The sequence below is a fragment of the Camelus ferus genome, chromosome 7 (genome assembly GCF_009834535.1).
Source record: "Camelus ferus isolate YT-003-E chromosome 7, BCGSAC_Cfer_1.0, whole genome shotgun sequence".
NCBI lineage: Eukaryota > Metazoa > Chordata > Mammalia > Artiodactyla > Camelidae > Camelus > Camelus ferus.
In genome coordinates this window covers 12045421-12073040 of record NC_045702.1, presented here as the reverse complement: position 1 = coordinate 12073040, position 27620 = coordinate 12045421, and the positions used below count along the sequence as shown (strand labels likewise).

Here is a 27620-nt window from a genome sequence, read left to right as displayed (position 1 = left end):
AGGTAGTAAGCCCTAGGATATGAAGCAGCACTGTGTATAAAATCAGCACACTGTGAGTTACATTAACAAGTCAGATGCAGAATAAGCTGCAGACCTGCTACTGATCAATTATGCCCCAAGCAGAGCAATCAAGGAGTGCTATCTTTGAAAGTAAGCCTGTTGACCCAAAAGAATGAGAAACAACACCCACAGTGATTTTACTCCTTCTAATCTATCTGATAACGCTAACAAAATGTGTCAGCTGGAATAAGCCATGTAATATAAACACACAGGGAAGGAGAAGTGGGGCCCCACAAAGCCAGGAGTAAAAGAAGAGGAGAGATGACAATCAAAAGAGTCACAGGGCTCAGAAAATCAAGGTGGGTAGGGCGGTCTTTCAAAGGAACTCTCATACTTTTTCCCCCTTTCATAGAACGACAAAGTCTCTGCAAGATCAGAGCACCAACTCGTTGAAAGAAAAGCATTTCACGGCGCTCAGCGCAGAGGGGAGATCCACGCATCCTTTTGCCATCTGTGGACCAACTCCTTTCCTTCAAAAAGCATTGAGAAAATAACAATGTGCTCCAGGACCCAGCAGGTGTAGCTTCTGAATCATTTTGATGGAAAGCCTCAGACCCTATGAGGTGGTGAAAAAGTCTGATCATAAATACCACTTGTACATGCCACAGAGCTAGGCAAGGAAATCGTAACGTACGCGTGAGAAAGGTGGCTTGTGAAGCTGCTCGGAGTATGCTCGTCTTTCATAGCGCCACCCATGGATACCAGAGTGTTTCTTTAGTAAACATTATGTGAACCCAGTAGTGCATGGATTCTCACAAGTAGGGCAAAATGGTTGATGCATGTATTGTAAGAATTTGTCTCTGTGCCTCAATTTTCTCATCTACAAAATGAAGATACTAACAATGCCTGCCTCATAGGTCCTAAGTTTTAGTAATAAGAACTAAATCAATATATGTAAAGTGATTAAAACAGTGCTAGATTTATACCATTCCATAGTTCTTAGCTATCCTAACAGCATTATTAGCTTTATCATGCTTAACAGGCTTGTTTTCCTGATTTCTATATCAGTTATCCAAATTGTCAATGTTTCTATTTTTTATGAGTTTCCATCTCAATAATTTGGCTATAACATTCCTCCTAGATAGTAAATGGCAATGTGTTACAGGAACCTATTTAAAAATAAACAATAGAAAAAAGAAAAAAAATAATGAAATAGAATACTCTAAAATGGTAACAAAAGAAATTAGGTCAAATTTCATCAGGTTAGTAAAATTTTTCATTATACAGATGATACAGATTGTTTCTATTGTATACAGTTGAATACAGCACCCAGTATATCACTTCTTTTGAATAAAGTTACACACCTGTCTACTTCCCATGTACCAGACTTTTCTTTTCAACAGTTTATTTTGAAGTAACTGTGCACTTAAAGAAGAGTTGCAAAGACAATATACCTTCCACCTATTTCCCCTTATTTAACCATGGTGCAATTACCAAAACTAAAGAGTTCACGCTGGTATAATATTATATAGACTTTATTCTGATTTCCCCAGTTCTTCCACGAATGTCCTCTTTCTGTCCCAGGATCTGATCCTCAATGTTTTGTTGCATTTAGTTGTCCTGTCTTAGTCTCTTCCAATCTATGATGGTTCCTTGGTCTTTGTCTTTCCTGATTTTAAAACTTTTGGGAGTATACTTGCTAGTTATTTTGTTTCTTTGGTGTTGTCCGGGATGAGTGTGTGGCTGTGGATTTGGGGGAGGAATACCATGGAGGTGAAGTGCTCTTCTCATTTCATCACATCAGGGGATATGTGGTGTCAACATGCCTCATTACTTGTGCTGTCAACTTTGATCTTCAGCAAGGTGGTGTCTATCAAATTTCCCTACTGTAAAGTTACTTTTTCCCTTTCCAGACACTCTGGCTGTTAGAAGTGGGTCACTATGTCCAGTGTACACTGTAAGGCAGGGGAAATGGCTTCACCTTCTTCTGGAGGGAGGAGTATCAAAGAATTTGTGGATTTACATTAAAACTATCACAGTCATTAATAAATACTTCGGGACAGATACTTTGAGGCTATACAAATATCCTGTTTCTCTAATTAGGTTTTTTCAAAAGCCATTTTTACATATATCATTTTCTTTGCCCTTCACAAGAATTCCTTATCTTATGAATAAACTGAGCCTGAAAAACATTGACTCAGCTCACTATGAGAAAAGGGTAAAGTAAATTCTGAAGTTCATGGGAAGATTGTAAATCCACATGGCAGTGCTAATTCTGTTGCTCGGTATCAGCGCTGGTAGATTTCACTGTCCAAACAGAAATGGGGGCCAAATAGGCACACCCACTTACTCAGATTAACTCCCTTTACTGCAGAGTAAATTTAAATAGAAAACAAAGAAGAGGGCTGGGCTAGGAGACAATTAAGTGTTTGATACTTGAGCTATGTGTGCACAAAATCACCATTCTTCTTCTAAATTGAGACTTATTCCCTGACCTAAAAAGAATGTCTACTTGATTCTCTTTTCCTAAAAAATAAACTAGACTCTGAACTACCTGACCAGTTCTTCAAAGTCATCTGAATCCCACTAGGGGATAGAGTTTAGGCTGAAGCCTAAGATACAGCTTCAGATAAACCTATTTTCTAACTGTTGAATCACACTTCACTCTAAACATCTTTAGTTAATACCGTCCAGACCTGAAAGTTCATAATGTTTAAATTCTAAAAAACAAAAAAGCCTACATAGAATATTTTGCATACTTTTAGGTAATATTTATAACGCACTTTTCCATTTATTTCCTCATTCCATCCTTTCAACCATAATTTGAGATAAACAGAAAAAAAACACCTCATTTCCGTTTTACAGATGAGACTTCTAAGGTTTTAAGTAGCTTACTGGCAGCATTCGAACTTGAAACTAGACAGACGTATATTATGCTGTAAATCTACATTTGCTCTACACTGATGGGTATTCATTCTTTCTATTTATGTCTGAACTGGCCTGAGCATACTTGGATGTATCAGATCATTACCTTTAGACAAAATGCTTTTTGGAGACTATGTCAGAGCTACTGACACTTTTTAAAATCACATTTTTTCGAATCACAGGACACAGGTTCATCTGATAAAAAATAGAGAAAAAAACTAAAAAGTAGGGAAAACAACACCATGGGATAACTACGTTATTTGTTAATATTACTTCTTAGTAATATTTTACACAGTTAAGATCATATTGTGTCTATAATCACAGATCACAAAAACTTGAAACACAGGTCCTTTTTGCTAATAAAGGCTCTTCATGGACATTTATTAGTGTTTACCACTAACAAAAATGGCCAACAGCTATATGATGCTTACATGCCAGGCACTGTTCGAAGGGCTTCACACATATGAACATAGTCTTCATATCAGCCCTATACGGTAGGTATTATGATCTCCATTTTATAGGAAACCCACTTAATGGCTATATAATAGAACACTATTTGAAAACACCATAATTTACTTAGCCTTCCCACTATTTCCTGACATTTAGGTTGTTCACGATTTATAAAACTATCATGAATATGGCTAATGTTATGTTCTGGCCCTGCAGGTATTATTAACATAAATGTATGCTGGTTTGGCTGGAACTGTGAATTAAATAAACTAAAAAGTGAAGCACAGTCTTTTTATTAGGCATTGCTGAGTAAGTGGTACCAAAAAAAAAAAAAAAACAAAAACAAACACAGGTAATAAAAAGCAAGCAGTCTTTATATTTTCAAATATCTTGGACTGCCTGTAATATTGGATGTAAGTCTCCTGGCCAGAAACCCACTGAATCACATTTTTTGCCTGAATAACAGTCATTATTGTTGATGTCATGATAATGACATGATTCCCCTCCAAGACCATAATATCTGGTGCTGTGGTTTAGGGAAAGGAAATTGTGACAGGGCGAAGGAAAATCGCTCGTGTATGATCAGTCAATAAACAGCCAGCTGGATCAGAAAAACCACCTGGGTTAACTATTTTGTTTGGGCAGACCACATTGCCTTTCTATTTTAAAACTAAATAAAACGCTCTCAAGTTGTTCAGAAATGTTTCTCTGCACTACAGTGGGGAGCCCTAAGTCCATACGCTAACAATACTGAACGCAATCTAAGGCCCAGTGAATGGGGAAACCTGCCTTGCTACTGCCAGTCTAGAATTGTTTATAGGAAAAAGCAGTTGTCCTGTTTTGTCATAAATGCAGACTTTTTTTTCCCACTATAGATACAGAGAGAACATTTCTTTTTTAAATTAAGAAAAAAAAATGCTCTACTTCGAAGCAAGTTTCCATCATTCAAAAAGAGATCTGGTGCCAAAACGCCCTTTACCTCCTCTATTTACATGAGAAACATGGCAGAAAGAGACTTCATGCTCTCCACTATCTAATTTCTCTAAGCTACAGCCATTGATTCTTTGTAAGTTTATTTATTCAAAACAACAGCACAAACAATTCTTTTTTCTTGGGTCAGCAGCTTACTGAATTAACATCAATCATCAAAGGAGACGGGGCTGAAAGGAAGATGGAAGCCCATTTTCTCAGAGATTGATTTTTTAAAGCCCAAACACGCAGGCAGAAGCAGGAGACTGTTTCCCTCTGAAGGGTTCAGCTTGAAAGTCACAGCTAAAAACTGGGCACTCACAGTACTGACCAGGTTCACCGAAATCTTAAAGCATTCTTTTTAATCACTCATATTTCTTTGTTTTGATGGCTTGTGTGAGTGGATGACTTCACTCTATAAAGCCCACCTGAATACCTTAAAACAAGGGGAGGGGAGCTTCCAAAGGGAGGCAGATCAATGCTGGTGTTTATTATAATGCTTTTCTAATGGCTTTCTCTACTGTCTTTACTTACTTTGATGTATTTAAAGTGGGAAAAGGTCATCAAAGGCCTCTTTGATTAGAGGCTTAAATGTATTTAAATACCCATCTTTGGCATGTTTTAAAGGTGATTTGTTGTGTAGGTCCCAGCAAAATTATTCTTTGAAAACCTTGATTTGTTTCTTGCTAGGAATTCGGCTCAATTATTTTTCCTTGCAAGGTTGGGGTGGAGAGCGCTTGCCTGAAAATGAAAAAGTCAGAAGGGTCAGTATTCCTGAGACTAAGAACTGAGAAAAGTAATTGGTTTATATCCATTTTACACCCTGTCGTGTCGGGGGACTGTGTTTCCTTCCTGTAGCTTTTCTGGAGATTAACGTAAGGTGAGGAATGCATTAGACCAAGCATGTGTACACTACTGGCCTCCTATTTCAGTCGAATGTGCTATACTCTTTATTTGGGATACTTTTAAACGTTTGCCCTATTGGTAAATCAATTTTAGGAGAAAATGTGAGATTTTTCAGTCTTGGGTACAAGTAAATAAAGAAAGATGAAAGAAAGGTCCCATATGCCTGAGCTGGTTGGCAGAAAGGACCCTGTGTTATCACTGTTTTTTCTCAAATTGAGACAAAATTTATTTCAGTTAAGAACTTGATATCAAAGCCATCAATCACCCTCTTGTCTGAGAATGAAGCGGGAACATCCATTTGTTTGACAGATGTAAAACAAGTATTTTTAGCCTTTAGTTCACAGGGATCATGCTGAGGAATAAAAGTGGTTCCTTGGAAGGGAGAAATAAATTAAGTCATTAAATCAATATGAAGGACTTTTACCTAATTTTCAAAAAACTCACTACTTACCGATGAGATATGATTTGTTCACCATTCTAAACTTTCTATTCACTCCCACACTTAGATCATAGACAAATTAGTAAACTAATGTTGTAAGGCAAATATTACCTACGACCATTTTAGAGTCAACATTCTACAGGATGTTGCGCAGTGAGAAAATGCAAAATCTAGGAGAAAAAACGGCCTGCCACAAGTTAACGGCTGGTAATTTCAACTGGTTATAAAGCATTATAGTTAATATAATGTCCATGCCATTCTATGGGGATTAGGTGGAACCCAAGTGAAGCTAAAAATACTCCCCAGGACCAGCTCCTGGGCACAATACAGTGACTCAGCAGGAGAGGTGGGAACTTCAGGCCACAGGCTCTGCTCTGAGTGGCTGTGGGGTGGCCAATCTACAACGAGAAGAAATCTCAGAAGCCCTCAGAGACAGGGGAAGGAGAACTTGAAGACAGCATTGTTAACAAAACTGCTCTGAGACAAAGTAAGCTGAAAAGCAGGATTTGGAATAAAGGTGGTGAAGGGAAGAAAAGGCTTTGGAAAATTCTGAAAATAAAATTTCCTAAATGGTGCACTCACTTCCACGACGATGGGCCATCTCCAAAAGAACAACTGATGGGAGAGAAGCTTAAGACTTGCAGGACAGTAGGTGAAAACATGGACTGCTTGTCCAAGGTTGGGCGCATAGGGAGAAATACTCTAAGGCAAGGGCCTAAGTTCATGTGTAATAGATACGAAGCACTTTCAACAAAACAGAAGTCCTGAGATAGGTTTTAAACACATAAAGAATAACCAAAAAATATAAAAATAGAACATTCAAGTGAAAGAAGTAACTTGAGATCAACCAGTGGGGAAGAGAGTGGGTAAAAACCATCAAGAGTTTGTTCTGGAGACACAATGTGGAGACTTAAAAGGGGGAAAAAAATAAAAGGAGAATGAGAACAGGTGTGTGACTAAATTTATGACCTCCAAAAATATTTTATTTTTTTCAAAATTAACCTAACCTTGAGAAATCAGCTACTTTAATAAAGGGGTCAGCATGAGGGAAACAGTTGGGAGTAAATTGCATTAAATTATTTCCTTGTGAGTGAACACACAGTGTAATAAGCTGTGAAGAGTGTAATTCTGTACTAACATCGTGTTTTGCAAGCAAAGTGGGAAATTGAGAATTACTGAACCTTGCTTAAGTTCTTATCCAAACAAGTGTTTCAATTAGTTAAATAAGATTTCATCTAGTTTTAGAACTGGAGTTGGTCGGTGGAATAAAGCAGTCCATCTATGGTGCTGCAAAATGGACCATCAAATTTGTTATTCATAGGATTAAATCTAACCAAAGAAAGCTATTTGTATTTATACAGAAGTATTATTTAGCAATATTATCTTCTAGGTTAATCCACATATACATGACAGCTTTACTGAAATATAACTTTGATACCATTGTTTACCCTGTTTTTAAGGTTATGCTTAACTTGAGCAAAACAGGAGAAAACAGAGCCTTATTAAAAACAGTTTATGAAAGTTTAAGAGTATAATTAGAGTGATGCATTTTTAAGCCCAGTATACTACTGAATACATAATAGGACAGTAAATAAACATTCTAATCCACTAAGTGATAAGTGCTCTCTAAGAAATATCTATCTAGTAATGAAATAAAATATACAATATCTTTTTGTTAAAACTAACAAGGAAAAAAAAAAAAAAAAAAAGCCCAAAGCATTCTATTTTGATGCTATTTACCAGAAAGGGAAGGATTTAAGAGTGACTGCTTCTTTGGGTGGCTTTGCAGTGGGGAAAGGAAAGGAGATTTCATTTATGTTTGTAACCATCAAGGTGCTGAGCACAGTTTTTTGCAATTAAATACTTGCTAAATTAAAGAATAAAGGAAACTGACAAACAGAAAGAAAGCAAAAGCCAAAATAAAAAACCAGAAAAAAGCAAACTTCAAAACACAAGCCTGTAATTCCAAATTGAAGCTCTGGAATTGTATCCTCATGGTTGGTAACTTGGATGACAGTCAGCTTTTGTTTGTTTGTTTGTTTGTTTGTTTTTTAAATTGCATGCAATACACCTGACATCTGAGGATTTCTACTATGTATCTCTTGCAGAGAGATCAGTATGGAGCTGACAAAGACGGAAGTGTCTAATGATGAAATCATGGAACACATCTAGCCCAGTAAATCACCTAGATAGAGTTCTCTAAACCATGGATTTGGTAGAAGGTTTGTGGAATGACAAAGACATGGGGATTTGTCATCTGTTCCTATAAACAGCAACACATCTTAACTATAAGAAAGATGTCAATAAGAATCTTGTCATTCTTTCCTCGAGAACTCAAAAATAAGAAATAAGGGAAATACCTAAAATTATGAAACCAGTTAGTTTTATGTCATGCATAGGAAATAAGGAGTTCAAATAAAACAGAATAATACTCTGTAAGGATAAGACGGGTGTTATTCAGTATAAACAAGAACAGCCATCACCATCAAGGAGGCAAGAACTCCAGACCTTGGAGATTCATCGCTTTGATCTCATTTGCTGTCTCTGTCTCTGTCTCTCACACACATGTATACTGTATTTTTGTACCAGTAAATGATAATTTTATATGACTTTTTGAAAAGCTTTCTATAAAAAGTTGAAGAACTTCCTACTGCAAATAAAAGGACATAATCTTAGACAATCTTCTCACTAGCAAAAATTATCTGGAAAATAAATAGTTCAAAGATCTGCATGCTTGGGTATTACACAGATATCTAATACCTGTTCATTACTGTCAATACTTAATGAAGAGAGAAAAGATTGCCTTGGGAAAAAGAAGGTGGTAGTTAATAAATGCCTTAAGGAAAACTAATGAATCATAGGAAGTATGGTACCCTCTCCTCCACTTTGTATAGATCAAATCCCATCATGAATGCTACGTTCAGTCCTGTTCCTACACGTGAAAAGAGGCAATACACTACTAAAGAAGAACCAAAGAAGGGAAACCCAACTACTTAGAAGAAAGAACTGTTGAAATTAGGACTATTCAGCCTAGACATTATGCTCATGTGACTATTATATTTAATGGTGGTCACAAAGGGATTAGATCTACGGTGCTCTTCAAAATACATATACTACATATTTTGCTTATTTAAAAAATAAAATGTCGAGTACATTCTACATGTAATGTACTCTGCTGTGCTAGGTGAAGTACATGATACAAAGGTGATGAGACAAGAATCCTGTTCTCATAGAGCATACAGTCTAGAAAGGAAATTAAGACCTAGCGTCAGAGGATGAGTGCCATCGAGTATCTGGAGCAAGTACCTGGTGTATAACAGGCACTCAATAAAATTTTTTGAATGAATAAATGATTGCAACTCTCATCCCACTGATCTTGTGACCCTCTGCTTGACTGAGTTGCATTAGTGCATCTGTCTAACTCGGGTTCTTCAGCACAGCTGTAGACTCATGGAGTAGGCAACCTTCCCAAATGCTGCAATTCTTTATTCGTGAGCCAAGTATAGATACTGCACAAGGCAAACCGTCAACTGCCAGAGAAGAGAACCAAGCAGCGCTCTGTGAATTCAGAGGTTGAAGAAATCAGAAGTAAAAATTACAGGAAGGCAGATTTCATCTAAATCTATAAAAGAAACAAGAATCGGGCTCTTAGCTTCCCAAATCAAAATTGTGCTTTCTGAAACCTCTCATCAGAGGGTTATTTTATACTGTTCCCCACTCTTATTCTGTTATCTAGAAACACAGGCCAGGGCTGTTTATCTCAGCAGGGCCATCAGGAGTACAGCCTGCTCTAAATCGAACAGTCGACAAAGTAGAATAATTTGCTCACACTAGAAGCAGACAACTAGTAAATCAGCCCTCAGAATCTTTCAGAATAAAGTCAACTCTCCCTGATCGAGAACCACAGCCCTATACACAGCCTAGAGTGTATTTCCATAATGCACTGCCTGGTTTTTACGGATAACAAAGGTGATTTAACATATCCTTAAATAGAACAAGGAAGACAAAAAGTCTTCATAGATTGATACACTATTATATACATATACAAATAAACCATCCTAGTTGATACCAAATAAATTTGTATCTAGAAAAGCAACACTGGATTGCAGAGATAGATCAGTATGGATTCTCCTGCATATCACATGATAAACAATAAAATCATGACTCTAGCAAGTGCCTTTGAATAAACCAAGAAAATCCTCTGATACGTAGTTTTTAAAAAGTTAAGCTTGCAGCGGGTTCTTCTTTTTGGTGACACCTAGGCTTCTCAGTTGTTAGTAGCAAAACACAGCCACCAAATCGCGTGTCTATGACTCTATTACCATAAAGGTAAACCTCAGTATATCCCTCTACCCTCCATGTCTTTCTGTATAAATATACACTAAATTAAAATTTAATTGTATTGATTTTTAAAGACTGAAAAATAAAAATACAATATAAAAAAAAAAAACACTGAGTGTTTTGTGCTTACTGTGTTACATCTACTTCTACTTTGCAGAACCTCCCTTTAGTCAGCATTCTTCTGTTAAAGACATTAAAGGTTTTAAGTGATGTTCTTTCAGGGAAAACCCCCAGCAATGTAACATGAGGTAAACAGGCAAGACCAAGGAGAAGCAAAATGGAGATGCCTGGAGCTAACAGTTCAACAGGAGTCTTGACTGTATCAACATTTTCATGAACTTCTACTTTAAAGCAGAATTATCAAGCTGGCAACCTATGCACCAAAACCAGAATGTTGACCTATTTGGTACAAGACTACGTATTTAACTTTTAAATAGACGACAATTGAATATATGAGGATTTCACATGAAAGTCAAAGATACCTAACTTGCTTATTTGTTTGTTTTTCAAATTTAGACAGTCTGGCTCCATTGAGATTGTAGTATACATAACAAAGATGATCTGGACCTGAGTACAGGCTGACCCCTTTAGATGGAACAAGGGTCTTCCAATTTGCCTAAGTCATTCATTTATCAATCAAGCTCTATAGGCATATAAATTTGCAATGCTTTATTTCAAGGAACAAAAGTCTAATGAAGGGAAATAAAAGCAAAGATACTACAAAAATTACCTGAATAATCTCAGGATATAACAGGGTGTACATTTATACACAAAGAGTTTTGAACATTCATGACTTAATTCTGTCTGGACTTCAACAGTGAAATAAAATGGCCCTACTGACCAAGGACCATATTGAGGATCTGGCTTACAGATATTTCATTTATGGATAACTAACACTTAGGGTCATCTTGAGAACCTCCAAACTGATAGTAGATAATGAAGGGACTGTGAAACACTGTCCTCCAGCCCCCACCCACCCCCCAAGTCCAAGGGTTTTCTATGAATGAAGATAGCAGAAAACACTAACCTAACATTTATTTAGCACAAGAAATTAGGTGTTATATACGTTTAAGAACACTTTCTTACTTGAATTGCTAATTTGGAGTTGATATTATTTTCTAAAATGTGGCTAACATGACTGAGTCGCTTCCCTTCCCAGTCTCATTATGTTTGGATGGCAAGACTAAGCACAATGTTAAGTACTGTAATTCTGCCTTTATTAGATTCAGGTATATAAATGGCATCCCAGTGAGCGTGGTGAATTGTGATCATTATTTCTCCACTCAAGTTGTGTTCATCTTCCTGCTGAGAGGATGATCACTGAGTTTTACCATAAGCCCAAGGGACCTATTATTTATTATATTACATTTTATGGTGTGGAGTAAATAAATAGCATTAGAGTGCTACATTCATTCACAGAGATGAACTGTATTCATAAACTGAAGAAATTCTTTAAATCAAGCCTAAGCTGCTAATAGGCTCTTCATAAAAATGCAGAGAACATTCATTGTAATATGGCAGCAATAAAGGAGGCAGCTGAGTTCACACACAGAAGTATCGGAAGGCAAACATTTGAGGCGAGGCACATAGATGGCATGTAACCGAATCACGAGGTTAAACACACAAACCTCACTCAGTAATCTGTCATTTTCACGGACTGTAAAAATTCACACCTTATGTAATTATCATAATAGAAGAATTCAAAATAAACTGAACGTATGAATGGGTGAAGGATTCGGCAACCCTGACCCCTCCTAAGACGTCCCTTAATTACAGTACATTTTGTCTTAATCGGCTTGTCTTCTATTAAGAGCCCATTCGGCAGGGAATGTGTGTGCATTTGTCTTTTGTATTATATATAATCCACTCTCATTTCCATCTCTGATTTCTGGGGTCTCATGCAATTGCTTTTGGTATAGCTTTTGACTAGAAAAGATTTTCTAGCCACCAACCCTTTGGGATTTTCTTTCCCCATCCCTCATGCGACTTTTAATCATTGAAGGCAAGTTATGACTCTGCATTTCTCCCTCGGCAGATTTAAACTCAGAAGAGCTAGAGAGGACACAAATTCCTTGCCTCCTTCGGATGTTACTGCAGAGAGTTAGCATGGGTCTCAAGTGTCCGGCCTCATACTACAGCATCTGTTCCTCCTCATCCAGTGCTAACCAATGCTACCCACAAGGCTGTGTGTGTTTTAACAATAGGAATGATAATGATTTTCTGTGCCAATTATAACATTAATTTAGTATTATAAGGTGGCACAATACTGATATAAAGAACAGAAAAATGAGTATTAAAAACAAACTATCACAGTAATATTTAAAATCATACCTAAGAGGATTACCATATGAAAGGTGGCAAGGAAAAAGACATGCCTGTTGTCTCTTTGTTTTTGAAATTTCTCTCCAAGCCAATCAGGGATGACAGAAAGCAATTTAACAAACACTGAATGGAAGGTAAGGCAGAGCCAGGTGCAGAGAATAAAGTCAGAGGTCTGGCGGCAGGGGAGAGCTTCCACATGGAGGCAAATCAGGGTACAGCAAGACAAAGCAATGATGTGGGTGGTTAGACCAAGTAACAGTCTGAGTCAGGGCACAGGAACAATGAATGGAACTTTTCAAAATAGAGGGATGCATGCAGAAAAGAACAAGGGAAAAACATACACAAGAGAAAAGGCAAGAGAGATAAAATCCACTGTCAACATTCAGTCCAGAAGGACTAAAAAGGAAGCTGAGAAAAGAAAAAAAAAATTAGATGAAGGGATTTGGGGTAAAATAATCTGCTTCTTCCCAGTCAGACCCAGGAACTTCTTCATTGGCCTAAAGTTGGCCCAGGCCAAGTACACTGACAACTGGAGAGACAGCCTAGGGCCACGGCTGTTTGGTTCTTTCATGACAGCCACTGAGGTAAGAGATGCTGATGTTGTCTATCCCAGTTTCTCCAAAATCATGCCCGTTTGTACTGGGGAGGGTGAGATGGTGGAAAGCACCAGTGGGAAAGAGGTAATAAGCACAGTTTGGGATTTCAAAAGGTAATAGTTCTAAGATTTCAGTGCACTGACATTAAATTAGGGAGCAAATTTCCTGAACCTCAGTTTGTTAAAAGCTGATGGAGTGATCCATTCATTTGTTCAACGTTCTTCATTTTGCAATTACAAGACAACAACTACTTGCTAGGCTTGGGGATAAGGACTTGTCTCTCTAAAGGCTGCTTAAGTGATTCACTATGTAAGGAGGGCGACGGCCCCTCGGCAGACAGAGTGGCTCACTCTCCTTACAACACTTTCTTCACTTGGTTTCCTGGAAACCACTTCTCTGGGCCTTGTGCTTCCTTACAGTCTCCTCCTTGAACATCAGTATCTACCTAACCTCTCTGCATTATAGGTCCTGATCCTCAGACGTTTTTTTCTTTTCTACCCATGCTCCCTCCCAAGTAGATTTTATCCAGTCATGTTGATGACTTTCAAATGTGTATCTACTGTCATCCATGTTGACCAATACAGTAGCCTGAGCTATATGAGGCCACTCAAATTTTAATTAATTTCATTAAAATTAAGTAAAATAAGAAAGAAATCAGTTACTCAGTTGCACTAGCCAAATTTTAAGTGCTCAGTAGGCACACATGGCTAATGGCTACCATATTGGAGAGTGAAGTTATAGGACATTTCTATCATAGCAAAAAGTTCTCTTGGACAATGCTGGTCTAGCTCGCACTGTGCAAACTTTAGAGTCATATGTTCAAGTAACTACTCAACATACACACCTGGCTAACTAACAGACATCTCAGATTTAGCATCTCTAAAACTGAACTCAGGACCAATGAGCTCTTCACATAGTCTTCATACTCTTTGGAAAGCACATCTTCATTCTTCTTGTTGCTTAGGTCAAGAACCACTGAGATATACTGCACTCCTCTTTTTATCGTACCCATATTCAATTGATTGGCAAATCTTCATAATACTTCCAGAATATAACCACCTCTCAACTCCACTGCTGCCAACCTAGTTCAAGTCAACAATGCTCACCCAAATTATTGCAATAGCTTTCTACTCTCTGCTGTTACTTCTGCCCCTGCATAGTCTTCATATGGCGGCCAAAACAATACATTAGAAAAGTTAAATCGAATTCTGACATTCCTCTACTCAAAGCTCTCTGATAGCTTTCCACCTCACTCAGGGGAAAATCCAAAGTCCTGACCACATCTATAAGGCCTGAACTAACCTTGTCTCCAGCATCTCTCTCAGACCTCATCTTTGACACAGTCCCTTCCTTGCTTACTTACCTTCAGCTCTTCTGGTCTCAGTGCTTTGGGGCTTACTCTTTCCTCTGCTTAAAATGTTCCTCTCCCAGATATCTCATGGTTTGTTCCTGGATTTCATTCAAGTCTCTGCTTGGACACATTCTCTGCACACCCGGGGGAAAACAGCATGCTATTCTACTCTTTGCCCTGCTTTGTTTTCCTTCATAACACTTACCACACTGAGGTATCTCATACTGGTTTATGGTCTGACTTCTCCCATTAAAATATAAATTCCATGACAGCAGGGACTTTATTTTTTCCATTGCTTGACACATAATAGGAGTAAATAAATATTTGTTAAATATTAACAAAAAATTAGATCATTGTGATAAATGTCCTAACAGAGCAATGTATAGAAAGACATTCTCTAGATCCACCAACTCAGTCCACCGGCTGGGATGACCTCCATCAGGCAAATAGAATCCACAAATACAGAGATCCAGGTGGAAACAAACATTTAAGAGCACGTCCCACCAATAACAAGGTACTTGTGAGGAAGAAGAGAGAATTCAGGAACCAAGAAAGGGAAGCAGGAAATTCCAGGGACTCCTGTTCCTGGCAGAGCCAACGCCGGCTGGCAGGTTGGGTGGTTAAACAAATACCCTCCAGTCAGACTGTGCTGCTGTTTCAGTCTGCTTGTTAGCAACAGGCCAAGCACACAGTTGGAAATGGAATCAAACTAAAACCGAACATTCGCTGGGGCTAATAAACACACGAACCTGTCCTATGTATCATTTTAAGTTGCCACTTGGAATAACACTGCCAGCTAGTTATCATTTGCCTCATTTCACAGGTGAGGAAATAAGTTCAGGAGACAAAAGAATTTGCCCGAAGTCACAGAGCTGGCCAGCTAGAATTTTAACCTAAATGTGACTCCAAAGACTCTGAAAACTGTGATAAGTTAATATGGCTACTGGTGGCAGCATTCCAAGTTAGCAATGTAGGGACCAACCTTTGAACCAGACACATAAAATCACTAAGAAACGTCCACTCAAACCAGTTATTTCCAATTTTAACGTTCATCACTAAAACCAAAATCCAACGGTACTATCAAGAGTTGAGATAACTTACCTCCAGAAAGTTACCAAAATTACATCAGGAACTTCAGTTTTAAAAATCAAATGAGCTTCCTAATGGCTCCCCTCCCCCACTCTCATAGCTATACAAAGCCAAATCAGGTTTAAAAAAAACAACAAAACCCCCCCAAAACCTATGAAAATAAAGTTTCCATATAAAAATATAGTAAGAGAAACAGCAGCCTTCAGAGTCATTTCAGGTGTTGCTCGGAAATGAGAATGTTCTCTCTCGACCTTCAAGAAGCTTGAGTGAATCAAGGTACTCACTCTCACGGCATTCTTCTCAGGGGCCTCTGAAGAATTTTATTGTGTATGTCAGTGCCTCTGTCCTCCCCTCTTTTCAACCAGCCTTTTACCCTAAACATACACAATTACATTTTACTGGAAACTTCTATCTTTTAAAACATAAATATTGAGATGATTCAGGGTAAAGGGACATACTTTCTTGTGTGTTAAAGACAGTCAGCCCATTTCATGAATATGGTTCTGCATTCCATGTGGTGTTTGAATGTTTGCTGCCTACAATCCAATCTTCCAGACTAAACTGCCCAGGATTCATCACTATATCACAAATTCTGATTCACCAGAAAAACACTGAGACTCTCCCTCCAACCCTCTGCCTCCACATGCCCACAGGTGCCCCAGCTTACCCTCAAAGTCAGAACTGTTATTCTCTCTACACGTCCTTAACCTCTCTCCCCATCAACAATGGCTTCCCCAGCACTGTGATGTGGGAATCCAGCCCTGTACTCAGGCAGCCTCGTTACTGACTCACCCCAGCTGGGTTGCCAAAGAAGCTCCTCTTCCCTACTTGCTGCTACAAACATTCCCACTGCACCTCCTTGCACCACTGCAGACTCTGTAACCACCAGAGTTTGCTCCTCATCTCTTCCCTCCAGTCATGGCCTCCTTGAGGACGGGGGGAATCTGTTCTGATGCATGGCAGTGCCAATGGGGAAGAGAAAGAGGAATGCCCTCTTACCACAAGAAAGGGGGCTCACCCAACATGCCTTAATAACTAACAAAGGCAAGCAGATGGAACAGAGTACAAAGAGAGAGGCAAAAATGGAGAACAATTCCTCATGCCTCTCAAGAAGGGGCCACATAGTCCCTCCCCTGCCCAGACCCCCATTACCACTTCACCTTCCCTGCCTCATCCCAAAACTGCCCTCTGACCCAGGCTGCTTCCTACTCCTCACACCAATGGCCCCTGGAGACGCTGCCCCTCACCACCTAGCTCTCAAGGAAGAACGCTCCACCCCAGGCCTTGGTACCCACAAGGGGGGCACGTTGGGGATGGTGTCCTTATCTCTAAAGTAAGAAGGCTGGCCTGGCTCATCTCTAAGATTCCCCTATTTACCACAGTCCAAATGACATATGGCCTTCTGACTCTGCTGCCAGGTTTCAGTAAGAAGAGATGTGCTCCCAGAATCCCAAGCCAAACTCAAAATCCATTCCCAGGACACATGCTCATATTTCAGTTAAATCTGACAAAGCTACCATAAGACTAGAGATATATTATGGATAAAAACTGTTTTGTGAAGGTTTGCACCAAATAAGATGATTTCTATGAGAAAAATGCATTCTGAGTTATAAACAACTAACAAATGAACTAGATGTATGGACGATAATCTATATACAAGTATGAAATTATAGTGTAATGGTGCTACTGGGTACCCTGTTACAGAAGAACTTCAGGAAACAGGCAATTTGGCAAAAAATCATGAACATGACACCTTAAGATGCCCACAGACTGTATCATACAATGTACGTATTCTTATTTGACTTATGTGCATTTCTGGAACACATTTATGATTAAAGTAAGGCCTTCTGATAACTTATTTTCCACTCATATTTAATGGTTTTTATTTCCCAGCCTGTATTTATTGCACTTCCTCTGACATAAAAAACCATTCAGAATTAACCTACACAGGGCCTCGGTAGCGCATCAGATTTTAACTGTGAGTCACTGCAGTATTCACTTGTGGAGTATGGAGGAGGGAAACTCAGCAGAGCCTGAAACACAACATGGCTATTTAGGTAAAACATCCTAAACATCATGTTGAAATAGGTGGCAGACGAGAAAACCACCAAGTAAAATACGAACAGCTGGCTGATTTAGATATTTTGTGGGAAAACATCAAAACAAGCACTTGATTGTAAAGGCTATTTTTAGCCTGTCTGAGTGTAAAGTCTATTTACGCAGGAGTTTGTACCACATGCACTGGGTGTTGGAGTTCCAAGTATCTAGGGTAGAAGATGTCTTATCCGGTATGATCTGGGGCACAGTGTGGTAGAATGGAAGAGTCAGGAGACGGGCTTTCTCAGGCTCTGCTTGTAACTAGCTCTGTTACGCTAGGTAAGTCACAAAGCCTTTCTCTACTAGCTTCAGTTTAGAGGGTCTAGACCAGGTGACTGCTTATCTTTTAAGATTTCTTTGGCCTCACGCATAAAAATACCTTCTACAGACTGAGTGTAAGTGTGAGCCATGGGGAGGCAATCTTTCTTTTTCATACGCTACTACTCAACCTGGGGGAAAAAACAGCTTTAAAGGGTCACTAGATTAGATCCTCAACAGCTGGACAGCCTGCCCATGCTCACTTCTAGTGCTGTCAAGCAAGTAGATGGTGAAAAATGGCCATGTCATCTGTTCTTTCAGATGTGTTCTAAAGAATACAAACTCCAAAATACACTTCTTGAGTAACACGTTTACTGTTTCCATTAGCTCGGAAAATGCTGCATATGCTATCTGCCTCTGGAGACTTACAATGAACCTGCTGTATTAAAAGGCTCTGAAAAGCTCTTCAATAAAGGGGTCTTCATTTTAAAATCAAGTGAACAAAACTCAATCACTCACTCACTCAAACAAACAAACAAAAAGTATATGACACTGTTATGGTACTAAAAAGGATCTACTCAAATAGAGCTTCTTGGGGACAAGAACTGTGTCTGAATTCACCTTTTTGGGCATGACCCTTAGCACAGTTTCTCATGTCTGACAGTGTTCACATTTTTTTGAAAAATTGGAAAAGCCCAGAACCTGGAAATATGGCTAATGTTTTTTTAATAAGGTCTTGTATACTAATGTAAAAAGCAAAATGTATTGAGAAAACGCAAGTGGAAAAGTGAAATGTACAACATCATAACAATAGCTTGCCATGAGGACCAAAAAGGTAAAATCAGGCCAAGAGGTTCCGCAATACTTTCCTCGAGTAGTAAGGGGGAAAGCCAGGAACAACATATACTGCACAGGGCTCAGCAAAGTACTCTGCTCCACACGGGCTCAATAAACATTAGCTGATGGTTCCCAGCAGTGCCCTTAACTTGTTTATCTAGCCACTGAGATGCTCAATGCCTCAATTTCCCTGTCTATAAAATAAACAAATATTTACTGTAAAACAAAACAGCAATCCAAACTCACTCAGCAGTTAGGAGGCTTAATTTATGTTTCAGAAGCATTTGGGAACAGGCAGATGATGGATGGGAGTGTCAATCATCATCACCGTCATGAATGCTACTTCGGTAAACAGGTTAGAAAGGCAGCATGCCAACTCACCTGGCTCCTATGTTTGCTGTAGTGGGAGAGGTGTCCTTTTCATAAAACCACACACTGCTCAATTTCTTAGAGAAAGATGAGAATTGCTAAGTCAGTAGACCTGGATACAGCTAAGTTTCAATGATCTCCATGAAAAAAAGATGCCCTTTATTAATCTATGACAAATATTTTTGCCCACACACTATGTACAAATTAGATTCTTTCCTAGGAAGAACTGAAATACAATAGTTTAAAAAACTAAAAATGTACAGATCAAGGCTTCAAACCCAGAGTGGAGACAGGGAAGAAAAAAAATCTTTGATAAGACCCTTAACTGTATACCAAGGGGTTCCTAATCCATCAGTCTGCAAGTTACTTGAGAACAGGGATTGTGGCAACCACTCTTACATCCCAAGTGACTGGAAGAATGTCTGGAATACATCAGGCACTGAGGAAAGGCTGAATGAAAGAATGGTTGAACACCTATGCCTCAGTGTTGTATCAGGCAATTATCAAAATCTCACCGGCTCCATAAAGTTGTCTGTAAAATGCTTTAAAGAAAAATTTTAAATGTTACCATCTTCATGAGCTTAAGTCTTAAATGTAGGAGAAGAGAATAAAAAGACAGCATCTATATACACTATAAAATCTCCACCAGCTTAATATATGACATGGCTATCAATCTGTACACCAGTCACCCCAATCCATTCTGAAGAAAAATCATGGCTCCCAACATAATACACTAAAACAAATTTATAAATGTTAATAAAAATTTTAAAAGGTCAGGTCACTATTTCCTGTAACGTATGTCAGGGGGAACCTAATACATTTCAGGATCAGGTCATTGGCAGGACAGCCATGACATTAAAGAATGGAGAAAATGAAATTTTTTCTCTTTTAAAATTAGTTAACCAGCACATCCGTCTGTTTCCCCTTTGGCTGCCTGGTATGGAGCAAGCACTGTAACAGGGGGAATTTATTGAAACATACCATTAAATCAATATGGCAGAGTGCTCTACTTTATATGGGGCCATAAAAGTCACGCATATGGGAAAGCTGAAGGGAACAAACTGGCACTGAAAATAAGAACAGAAATGTTTTTGAAAAGTAAATGGATTTCTAGAATTTACAAATTTAGTAGATAAGACAGCAAAACTAGGGTCTTGAAATTTGCCTTGTAATCCTTTCTTCTTAGGCTAAAATTGGAGCTGGTCCTCTTTCTCAAGAATCTAGCTTGAAAATAACAAACAAAAGTAAAGGTTCTGGCTTGATTATCAGAAATTACTTTGGAAGAAGGTAATAAAACTAGATTTATAGAAAAGAGTCATATCAGGGTTTTATTTAGGAACAAATGGAGATGCTATTTTTTGGTAGATCATCCATGGAGATTCAGAGGGCAGAGAGGAAATGTGTTGTCAAATAATTCTGCAGTAGAGTAAAATGTGTTCTGATTATCTGAGAAGCAAACGCTGAAAATCCAGGATGTGTAGTTCATACTGACATCCTGAACAGATTTTTTAAAAAGTCCCAGGCCAGACCAGACTATATACGATCATGAAGATTATAGATATACATATGCAAAACCTATGGTTTCTAAGAGGCGAACATGAAATATTTATATTTATATATCCCAATTACCTAAGTTTACAGAATATACTAGAAAGACTGCTCTGGGAAGTCTTAGAATAATTTAGTTCTATAAATAAGAGGAGTCTTAGAGATCAACTGGTCTAACATCCACACTGGCATCATTAACTTAAATGTCTACCGTAGTTTATAAAGCGTATTTATCCATATGCATTTGATCCTCATAAGAATCATGTGCAACAGAAAAAGGTAACTAATTTACCCAAGACCACTAAGCTAACCATGTGAAAGTCAAACGGGGAGGAGAAGCACACCTAGTTAACAAGCTCCTCACTTAAATTACGAATGGGAAAGAATGACGGAAAATGGGATCAATCAGTATGGCTCACTAAGATAAAGGTACAAGTGTCTATAAGCACAAATAGCAAGGAGCGAAAAAACCGAATTTAACAATTTGCAGGACAACGCATATGCTGCAGGAAGGGAAACGAACTACACCAGGCTGAGACTGAGAATAGAGAGCAGCGTATTTCTATGTAAAACAGCAGAGTCCCCCACCGCTTCCAACAGCATCTGTACCTTTTACAATCCGGATGCAGGCGCCTACGGAAGGGGAAAGGAAAGACAGAGAGGCACCATGAAAATCCCCTTGAACTTGGCCTGCAGGCTGTTTCATCGCCTCTCTGGGTGTGGTTTTGTTCTGTCTCATTACCGTTATCAAAAAGGAGAAGTCCCCACCCCACATGGCACTGAGCGCACAGAGGCCCATCTTGTCACGGTCGTCAGTGCTCATCATGATACAGCTTAATGCAGTTGTCTGCTCCCTTCCGTGAACTCTGCATAGATTTATCTTGAGCTAACGCAGCAGAGGCTAAGGTCTCTGGATTTGTTTGCCTTTGTAGGGTAGCATATTGAAACCACTCTGGGCCAAAGGGACTCTACAGAATTGGAGATGGGAACATATGCCTCTCCCATCACACTGGCTCTACCAGGCAATGGCTGTTCACAGGGACAGAGACCTGGGTGCTCAGAGGCAGGTAACTGTCATCTTGGGGCTGGAGCTCAGAAACCAGGAGAAAAATTTTACTCACAGACCCACATTTACTTACATACCCTGACTCCACAACTCAATTTTAGGCTCTGAAACTTCATTCTTTCACTCAATAAACCTTAACTGAGGGCATAACATGCGTCAGGCACCATTCTAGGTGACAGGGAAATAACAATGAACAAAAGAGACAAAAATCCTTGCCCCTATGTAATTTACATTCATTGTGGGAGGAGATAGGCAATAAGCCAGATTAAAGATAAAGTACACAGATGGTGAAAAGGGAAACGAAGAGCAAAAAGTAGGGCATATTATCATTTTAAATAAGACAGTTCGAGAAGGCGTCACTGGGATGGTACCATTTGACAAGAGCTCCAGAGGTATGAAGGTAGTGATGCACAGGGACATCGGGTGGAAGAACTACTGTTCAAAGGCTGAAGGAAAAGTTCAAGGACACCAGCGGGGCCAGAGGAAGTGATCCACAGAGAGGGCTGTAGGAAATGCACTCAGTACCAACTGGTAGGGGCACATTACGTGGGGCTTGGTAAGCCATCGTAAAGAATTCTGGGTTCTACTCTGCATGAAATTGCCATTAGAGAGATTTATATGACCTGACTTGCATTTTAACAGGATCACTACGACTAAAGGGAGGAGATCAAGAGATCAAGCATGAAACCAGTTAGGTCACGAATCCCAGCAAGAGATGGTGGTGGCATAGACCAAGGGAGTACTTTCAATGGTGGTGAGCAGTGGTTAGATGCTGGGTATTTTTTTGAAAAACCAATAGGATATGCTGATGGATTGCTTCTGGGTGTGACAAAAAGAGATGACTCCTAGATTTCTGGTCTGAACAACTGGAACAATGGTGCTGCCATTTATCGAAATGGGGATGACTAAGGGGCAGCAGTTGGTGAACAGATGGTGTGAAATACTGGGATCTCAGTTGGGGACATTTTAAATTTGAGATTCCCATACAACACAGACACAGAAATGTCAAGTAAGCTGAAAAACATGTAAGGCTGGAGTTCACTGGAGAAGTCCACAGGCTGGAGATATCAATTTGGAAGTCAACAGCTTGAAAAGATATTTTAAGCTGTAGGATGAGATGAACTCACAAGGGAAGTGAGTGTAGATCAAAAAAGAGAAGGTGGCCAAGGACTAAACCCAGGATACTACAGGCTAAGAGGTCAGTGGGTGAGGAAAAAACTCATGAGATGCTAATGAGGTGGGAGGAACTAGAAGAGTGTGTGGTCCCAGGAGCCAAGCGAAGAAAGTCTTCAGAGGAGGAGGGAGAGATTAGCCGCATTAAATACCACAGACAGGTTTAGTAACATGTCAAAGTAGCTGGTCACAATAGTGGTAGCACTTTGTCCCTACCAGCAGGAAAAGTGCAGACCAGGAGAGAATGCAGAGAAATGGGAAACTGGGTTCTGTTTGTTCCATGCCACCCCTTTCTCAATTTCTCTATTACCAAAAGAAAAGGGGGGGGGGGATTAACAGCCTTACATGTCATATTTTATTTATGAGAAATCAGCATGTCTGTGAAATGTTTTGAGGTCTTAGTAAAAGGCAGAGAAAATCTCACTCTAAATAGAGTCACCTAATACATTTAGCACATCACCTGTTGCCATCTTGTACCTATTACTTCTCAGTAAGTCTTCTTAAGCAAGATAAAAAAACAAAAATTCTCCTGTTCCTGTTCTCAGTAAGGCAGATACCATGTTGCTTTTTTTCCTCTCTGTTTTATATGTGTACTTTTTGATTCATTTAGGAGGAAAGATGGAATGGGACAAAGAAATGAAGGAAGTATCACATGGGTTCTCACATGCTAAAAAAATGTTAAAAACTATTAGTATCCTAGACCAAATACCTGAGGATAATCACTGAGGAAACTAATCCTAAGCTTCAAAAATGCATGGCATATTGAGATATGATTAAATGGGCTACTCAAACTGCTCGGGGCAAAGTTCCCAAAGACATGTAATCTCTATATCTAATAATTTCTTTCTCTTCTTTTTGATTTCTCTGCGGCCGTTTAAAATAACTTTCTCCTCCTCTAAACACTCTTGCATGGTTTCCCTAACTGGCTTTCTACGTCCTTTGCTATCTCATCACTTCCGTCATCCTCTGAATAAGGCATGTTCTAAGATTAAACTGACCTCAGCTTTCACCTATATTCAAGGCTTAAAAATCACTTCTATGCAAAATACCACAGGGATTAAGAGCTTGGATTTAAGCATCACCAAGATTTCTGTTTGAATCTCACTGTAAAAATTACTAGTTGTACAACTGACGGCAAACCACAAAAATCTTATCTGTGCCAGTTTCCTCATCTGTCAAATGTGGTATTAATACTACCTGCTTCAGAGAGTTTTTGTGAGGTTTTTGTGAAGGTTAGATGAGCTGACTTATGAAAGATTCATTATGGAGACTGGCACAAATTGAGCAGGCAAAAATTGTTGGCTACTGTTGTGACTCTCAAACAAAAATTCCTAGCTCCAGCCTCTTTTCATTTCAAGTCAAATTTCTGTTGCCTACTGGAATTAGTCATTTGGCTCCCTCAAGCTCTTTGTGAACCAAAGACAAAATAACTATGGAAAATCAGAGATGAGAGAAGACCTACTCTTGTATCATTAGTGAGTCAATTATAGCAAATCATTCCATAAACATTAGCCTAGGAGAGTGATGACTAAAATAGTCTTTCAGTAACAGAAACGTAACTTGGAACGGTAAGAATGTCTAGAAGGTGTTTCACAATCTCTTTGGCCTGTTCCTTCTACAACTATATTATTCTATTTTCTTTGCCTCTGCTCAAATTTCATTCTTACAGTTTTTATTAATAAAACAGCACATTTATTTACTCAGTCATCCCCACCCTTGTCAAGAATCACTGGTCCAGGAAATGTCACAGGGAACATCAGAACCCCATGCTTCTAAGGATATCTTCCTTTTCTAAAAAACTTGTAGACATGAGTATCTTTTAAATAACAAATCATTTCATTTTCAAATACTGTACCCTATCCTGCTAAGAACTGTCTTGGAAGAAATACTAACAGAACACTTAGCACCTACACCTGTCCCATTCTCACCTACAAGAACATTCTAAGTATGTCGTCACACAAACTCCTGCTGGATAGGGAGCTCACTGCTAATTTTTTTAATGGATATTCTGTTATGTGTTGTCAAAACCTCAAGTTACCAATAATCTGCTCTGAAACTTAGCTTCTCATTGCCATTAAAATTCTCTTATTTCACAAATACATAGCTCCTAACCATTAAGTAGCTAAGAAAACATATCCACAGGGCCAATAAAATGAGTATTTTACCATTTCTGCGTGAGTTTTGCACATTCTTTGTAGCTACAATCTTTTACATTTGCCCAGAAGAAGGGGGCCGACCACCACTAGGGCTCAGGTGTTGGAGGTAGTTACTAAATGTACAGAATTCCTCAATGACTAAACATAGTAGGATGGGTATAGGGTTCACTGTGATTTTGTGTTTCTTTCCCTCCAAAAGCAGCTCTTAAAGTGTTAACTCCCACTGAGCGCCTCGCTCTTTGAATATACAGCTGCTCCAGGAACACGGAGCAGCAGAGACTTGGAAGGACGTGTATGTGATGGGGGCTGCAGTCCGTTATCCCTCTCTCTCAAGGATGCTGCTGAATCCCTCTGCTCTTGCAGGGCTCTCACTACCCCTCCTAAACCCCCAGATACCCTGGCTGGACTGAGTGGCATGCTGATAAACAAACAGAACTTAGCGCCAAACAAACATGAGTCCAAGTCTAAAATTCACATGGTGCTCTGTTCTATGGCCTTGAGCAAATCACTTTGCATCTTTCTCAGACTCCTGATTTTTAAAATCAAATGGCTGTTAGAAGAATTAAGACAAGCCACATGAAAAGTAGTTGATACACAGCTGGGGCTTAAGAAATGAACAGCAGCAGTTCCCTCCCCAAGCTGTGTGTGGGCGACTTCTGCAGGTGGCGGCACATCTCCATGCACCCCCCTTTCCATCCAGTTCTGCACTCAACTTGAATGAGGTATTTATTATGTTCTTATCCCCACAGACTAAAACTGGCATCAGATCTTCCCATCAAGTAATCAAAAGGAACAAAGTTGAGAGAATAAAAAAAGAAAGAGGAAAACATTAAATTGCACTCAAAGGTTTGATATTCTCCTGATTGGATGCTTTTAAAATTTACAGAGTTCCACCAGGCCCATTCAGGACGGAATTTATCTTTTCCATGGCTTACAGAGAGCAACACAAAACAAAAACAACAGGCATTAAAGTGCTACATGCCTGTTATCAAGACATCTTTCACATAATGTGGCAGAAACAATATTTTAGAGAGAGAGGGCATCTTTACAAACATTCATTCTCCCTTTCTGTTTATTCTTTTTTTAAAAAATTATTGCAGTAAACACGGGCGCACAGCTGTCTATCTCTGCCTCCACATTTCCCTCCACTCTAGCTCACGGGCAGTAGTTTTCCCATATTCACCTGTGCTTGGAAAACACTCTGTAAAGAAATGACTGGAAACAAATTAGCCATTCTGCAGTTTATTGATTAAGCCACACTAAATCAGGGTCACATTGGGTGTGCTTTGGGGGAAGGGAAGCAATCAATTCAAGGCTGCAAAAAAAAAAAAAAAATTAATGAAAACATGCGCAGAAGTTTCAGTCCTCTTTCACTTCACTATTAACATTCAGGCTGTGAGTCCTGAACATACTGCCCAAGGGCAGTAACAAACCCTACGACTGGAAACGGGAGAGCACATTACTAACTGCATTTTACTGAAGGTTGGTAGCAGACAGGTGTTAGCTGCTTGAGTTTTCGAGAAATGGGTGTTAGTAAAAGAGGACGTATCCAGAGGCAGTTGAGTCATATCTTACTTATTTCTGAAGAAATCCGTGTAAAAGAAGGCTGCTAAACAAGTAAACCGCCATTTCTCCATCTCAAGTAAGGCAAGACAGTTTCTTCAGAAACGAAGTTGAAGAAAGTTCATACGATAAAAAGAACAGGAAGGTGATCGCTACCTTTCCTTAATGTAGCTCTAAATGGGAAGTCAGTGAGACCATGTGATCCCAATAGGTTAGGAGCCTATTAGGTGGGAACCACCCACTTAGAGCCGTTTAGCACGTGGATCCCCCACACCACGCCCAGAGTTCTGATTTAGCAGGTCCAAGTAAGGACCAGGAATCCACCTTTTTAATAAACTCCCCTGCTGGTACTGAGTCAGGTGGTTCTTGGCAGACCCTTTGACAAACACTGCAAAAGTATCAAACAGAACCATAAAAAGCAATCATTTTTGCTTTGGAGGAAAAAAAAAAAAAGAGGAGGAAATTCAAGTAACAATACAAAAGCAGTCACTTCTCCCTAAAGAAGGCTAGATGACAAGGCTCGTTCAGCATCCTGAATACTTACTTAGCAGCTTGTTAGGTCACAGTTACCACTTACTGAGTACTTACATAAACCTCAGCAACTCTGTGAAACAGAAAGCTGAAGACACCGAGATTAAACAACCTGCCCAATGTCACACAAAAAACTGTGGAGCTAAGTCTACCTTACAGCACAGTATGGATAGTTAATGGCTAATGATTGGAGGGCAGTTTTCTTAGAGGGAAGACCACAGCTGCTTCTGTCCTGGAGAAACCAGCCCCAATAATAGCCTTTTCTCCCCTCATTTATCTTAACCGGAAAAAAATCTTCCCTGAATTTTAAACATAGGGCAGATGAAAATAATTTTTAACCCACTGGGATTCTGTAAGGCCCTAGAAACACACCGGGAGGGTCATGTGGGGGGCATTTTCAAGTCATAGTCAGGAATAGCAAGGGCTAATGACCAAAGCAGTTCATACCAGCGCAGTCTGGTGGTGGTACCAGGAAATCCCTGAACTTGACAGTCAAGGTCGCAGACTCGCAGAGTCCTCACGGATGTGTGTGGATCTCTCCTCCTCCCCTTTCTCCCTGCCTCTGCACATGCCCTACTCTGACAGGTAAGTTCTCCCTCCACTCCTGACTGAGCACGGCTCATCCTCCAGGTCT

At 39.4% G+C, this 27620-nt stretch overlaps 1 protein-coding gene and 1 long non-coding RNA gene across 2 annotated transcripts in view; one reads left to right on the top strand and one right to left on the bottom strand.

The window, feature by feature from the left end:
* EXOC4 (exocyst complex component 4) overlaps positions 1 to 27620 on the bottom strand; it is a 698176-nt gene that overhangs the window by 336032 nt on the left and 334524 nt on the right. The window lies entirely within an intron of this gene.
* On the top strand, positions 20275 to 27205 carry LOC116664811. The gene is made up of 3 exons (XR_004321270.1): positions 20275 to 20429; positions 22277 to 22281; positions 27196 to 27205. It is a non-coding gene; the product is annotated as an uncharacterized LOC116664811 (long non-coding RNA).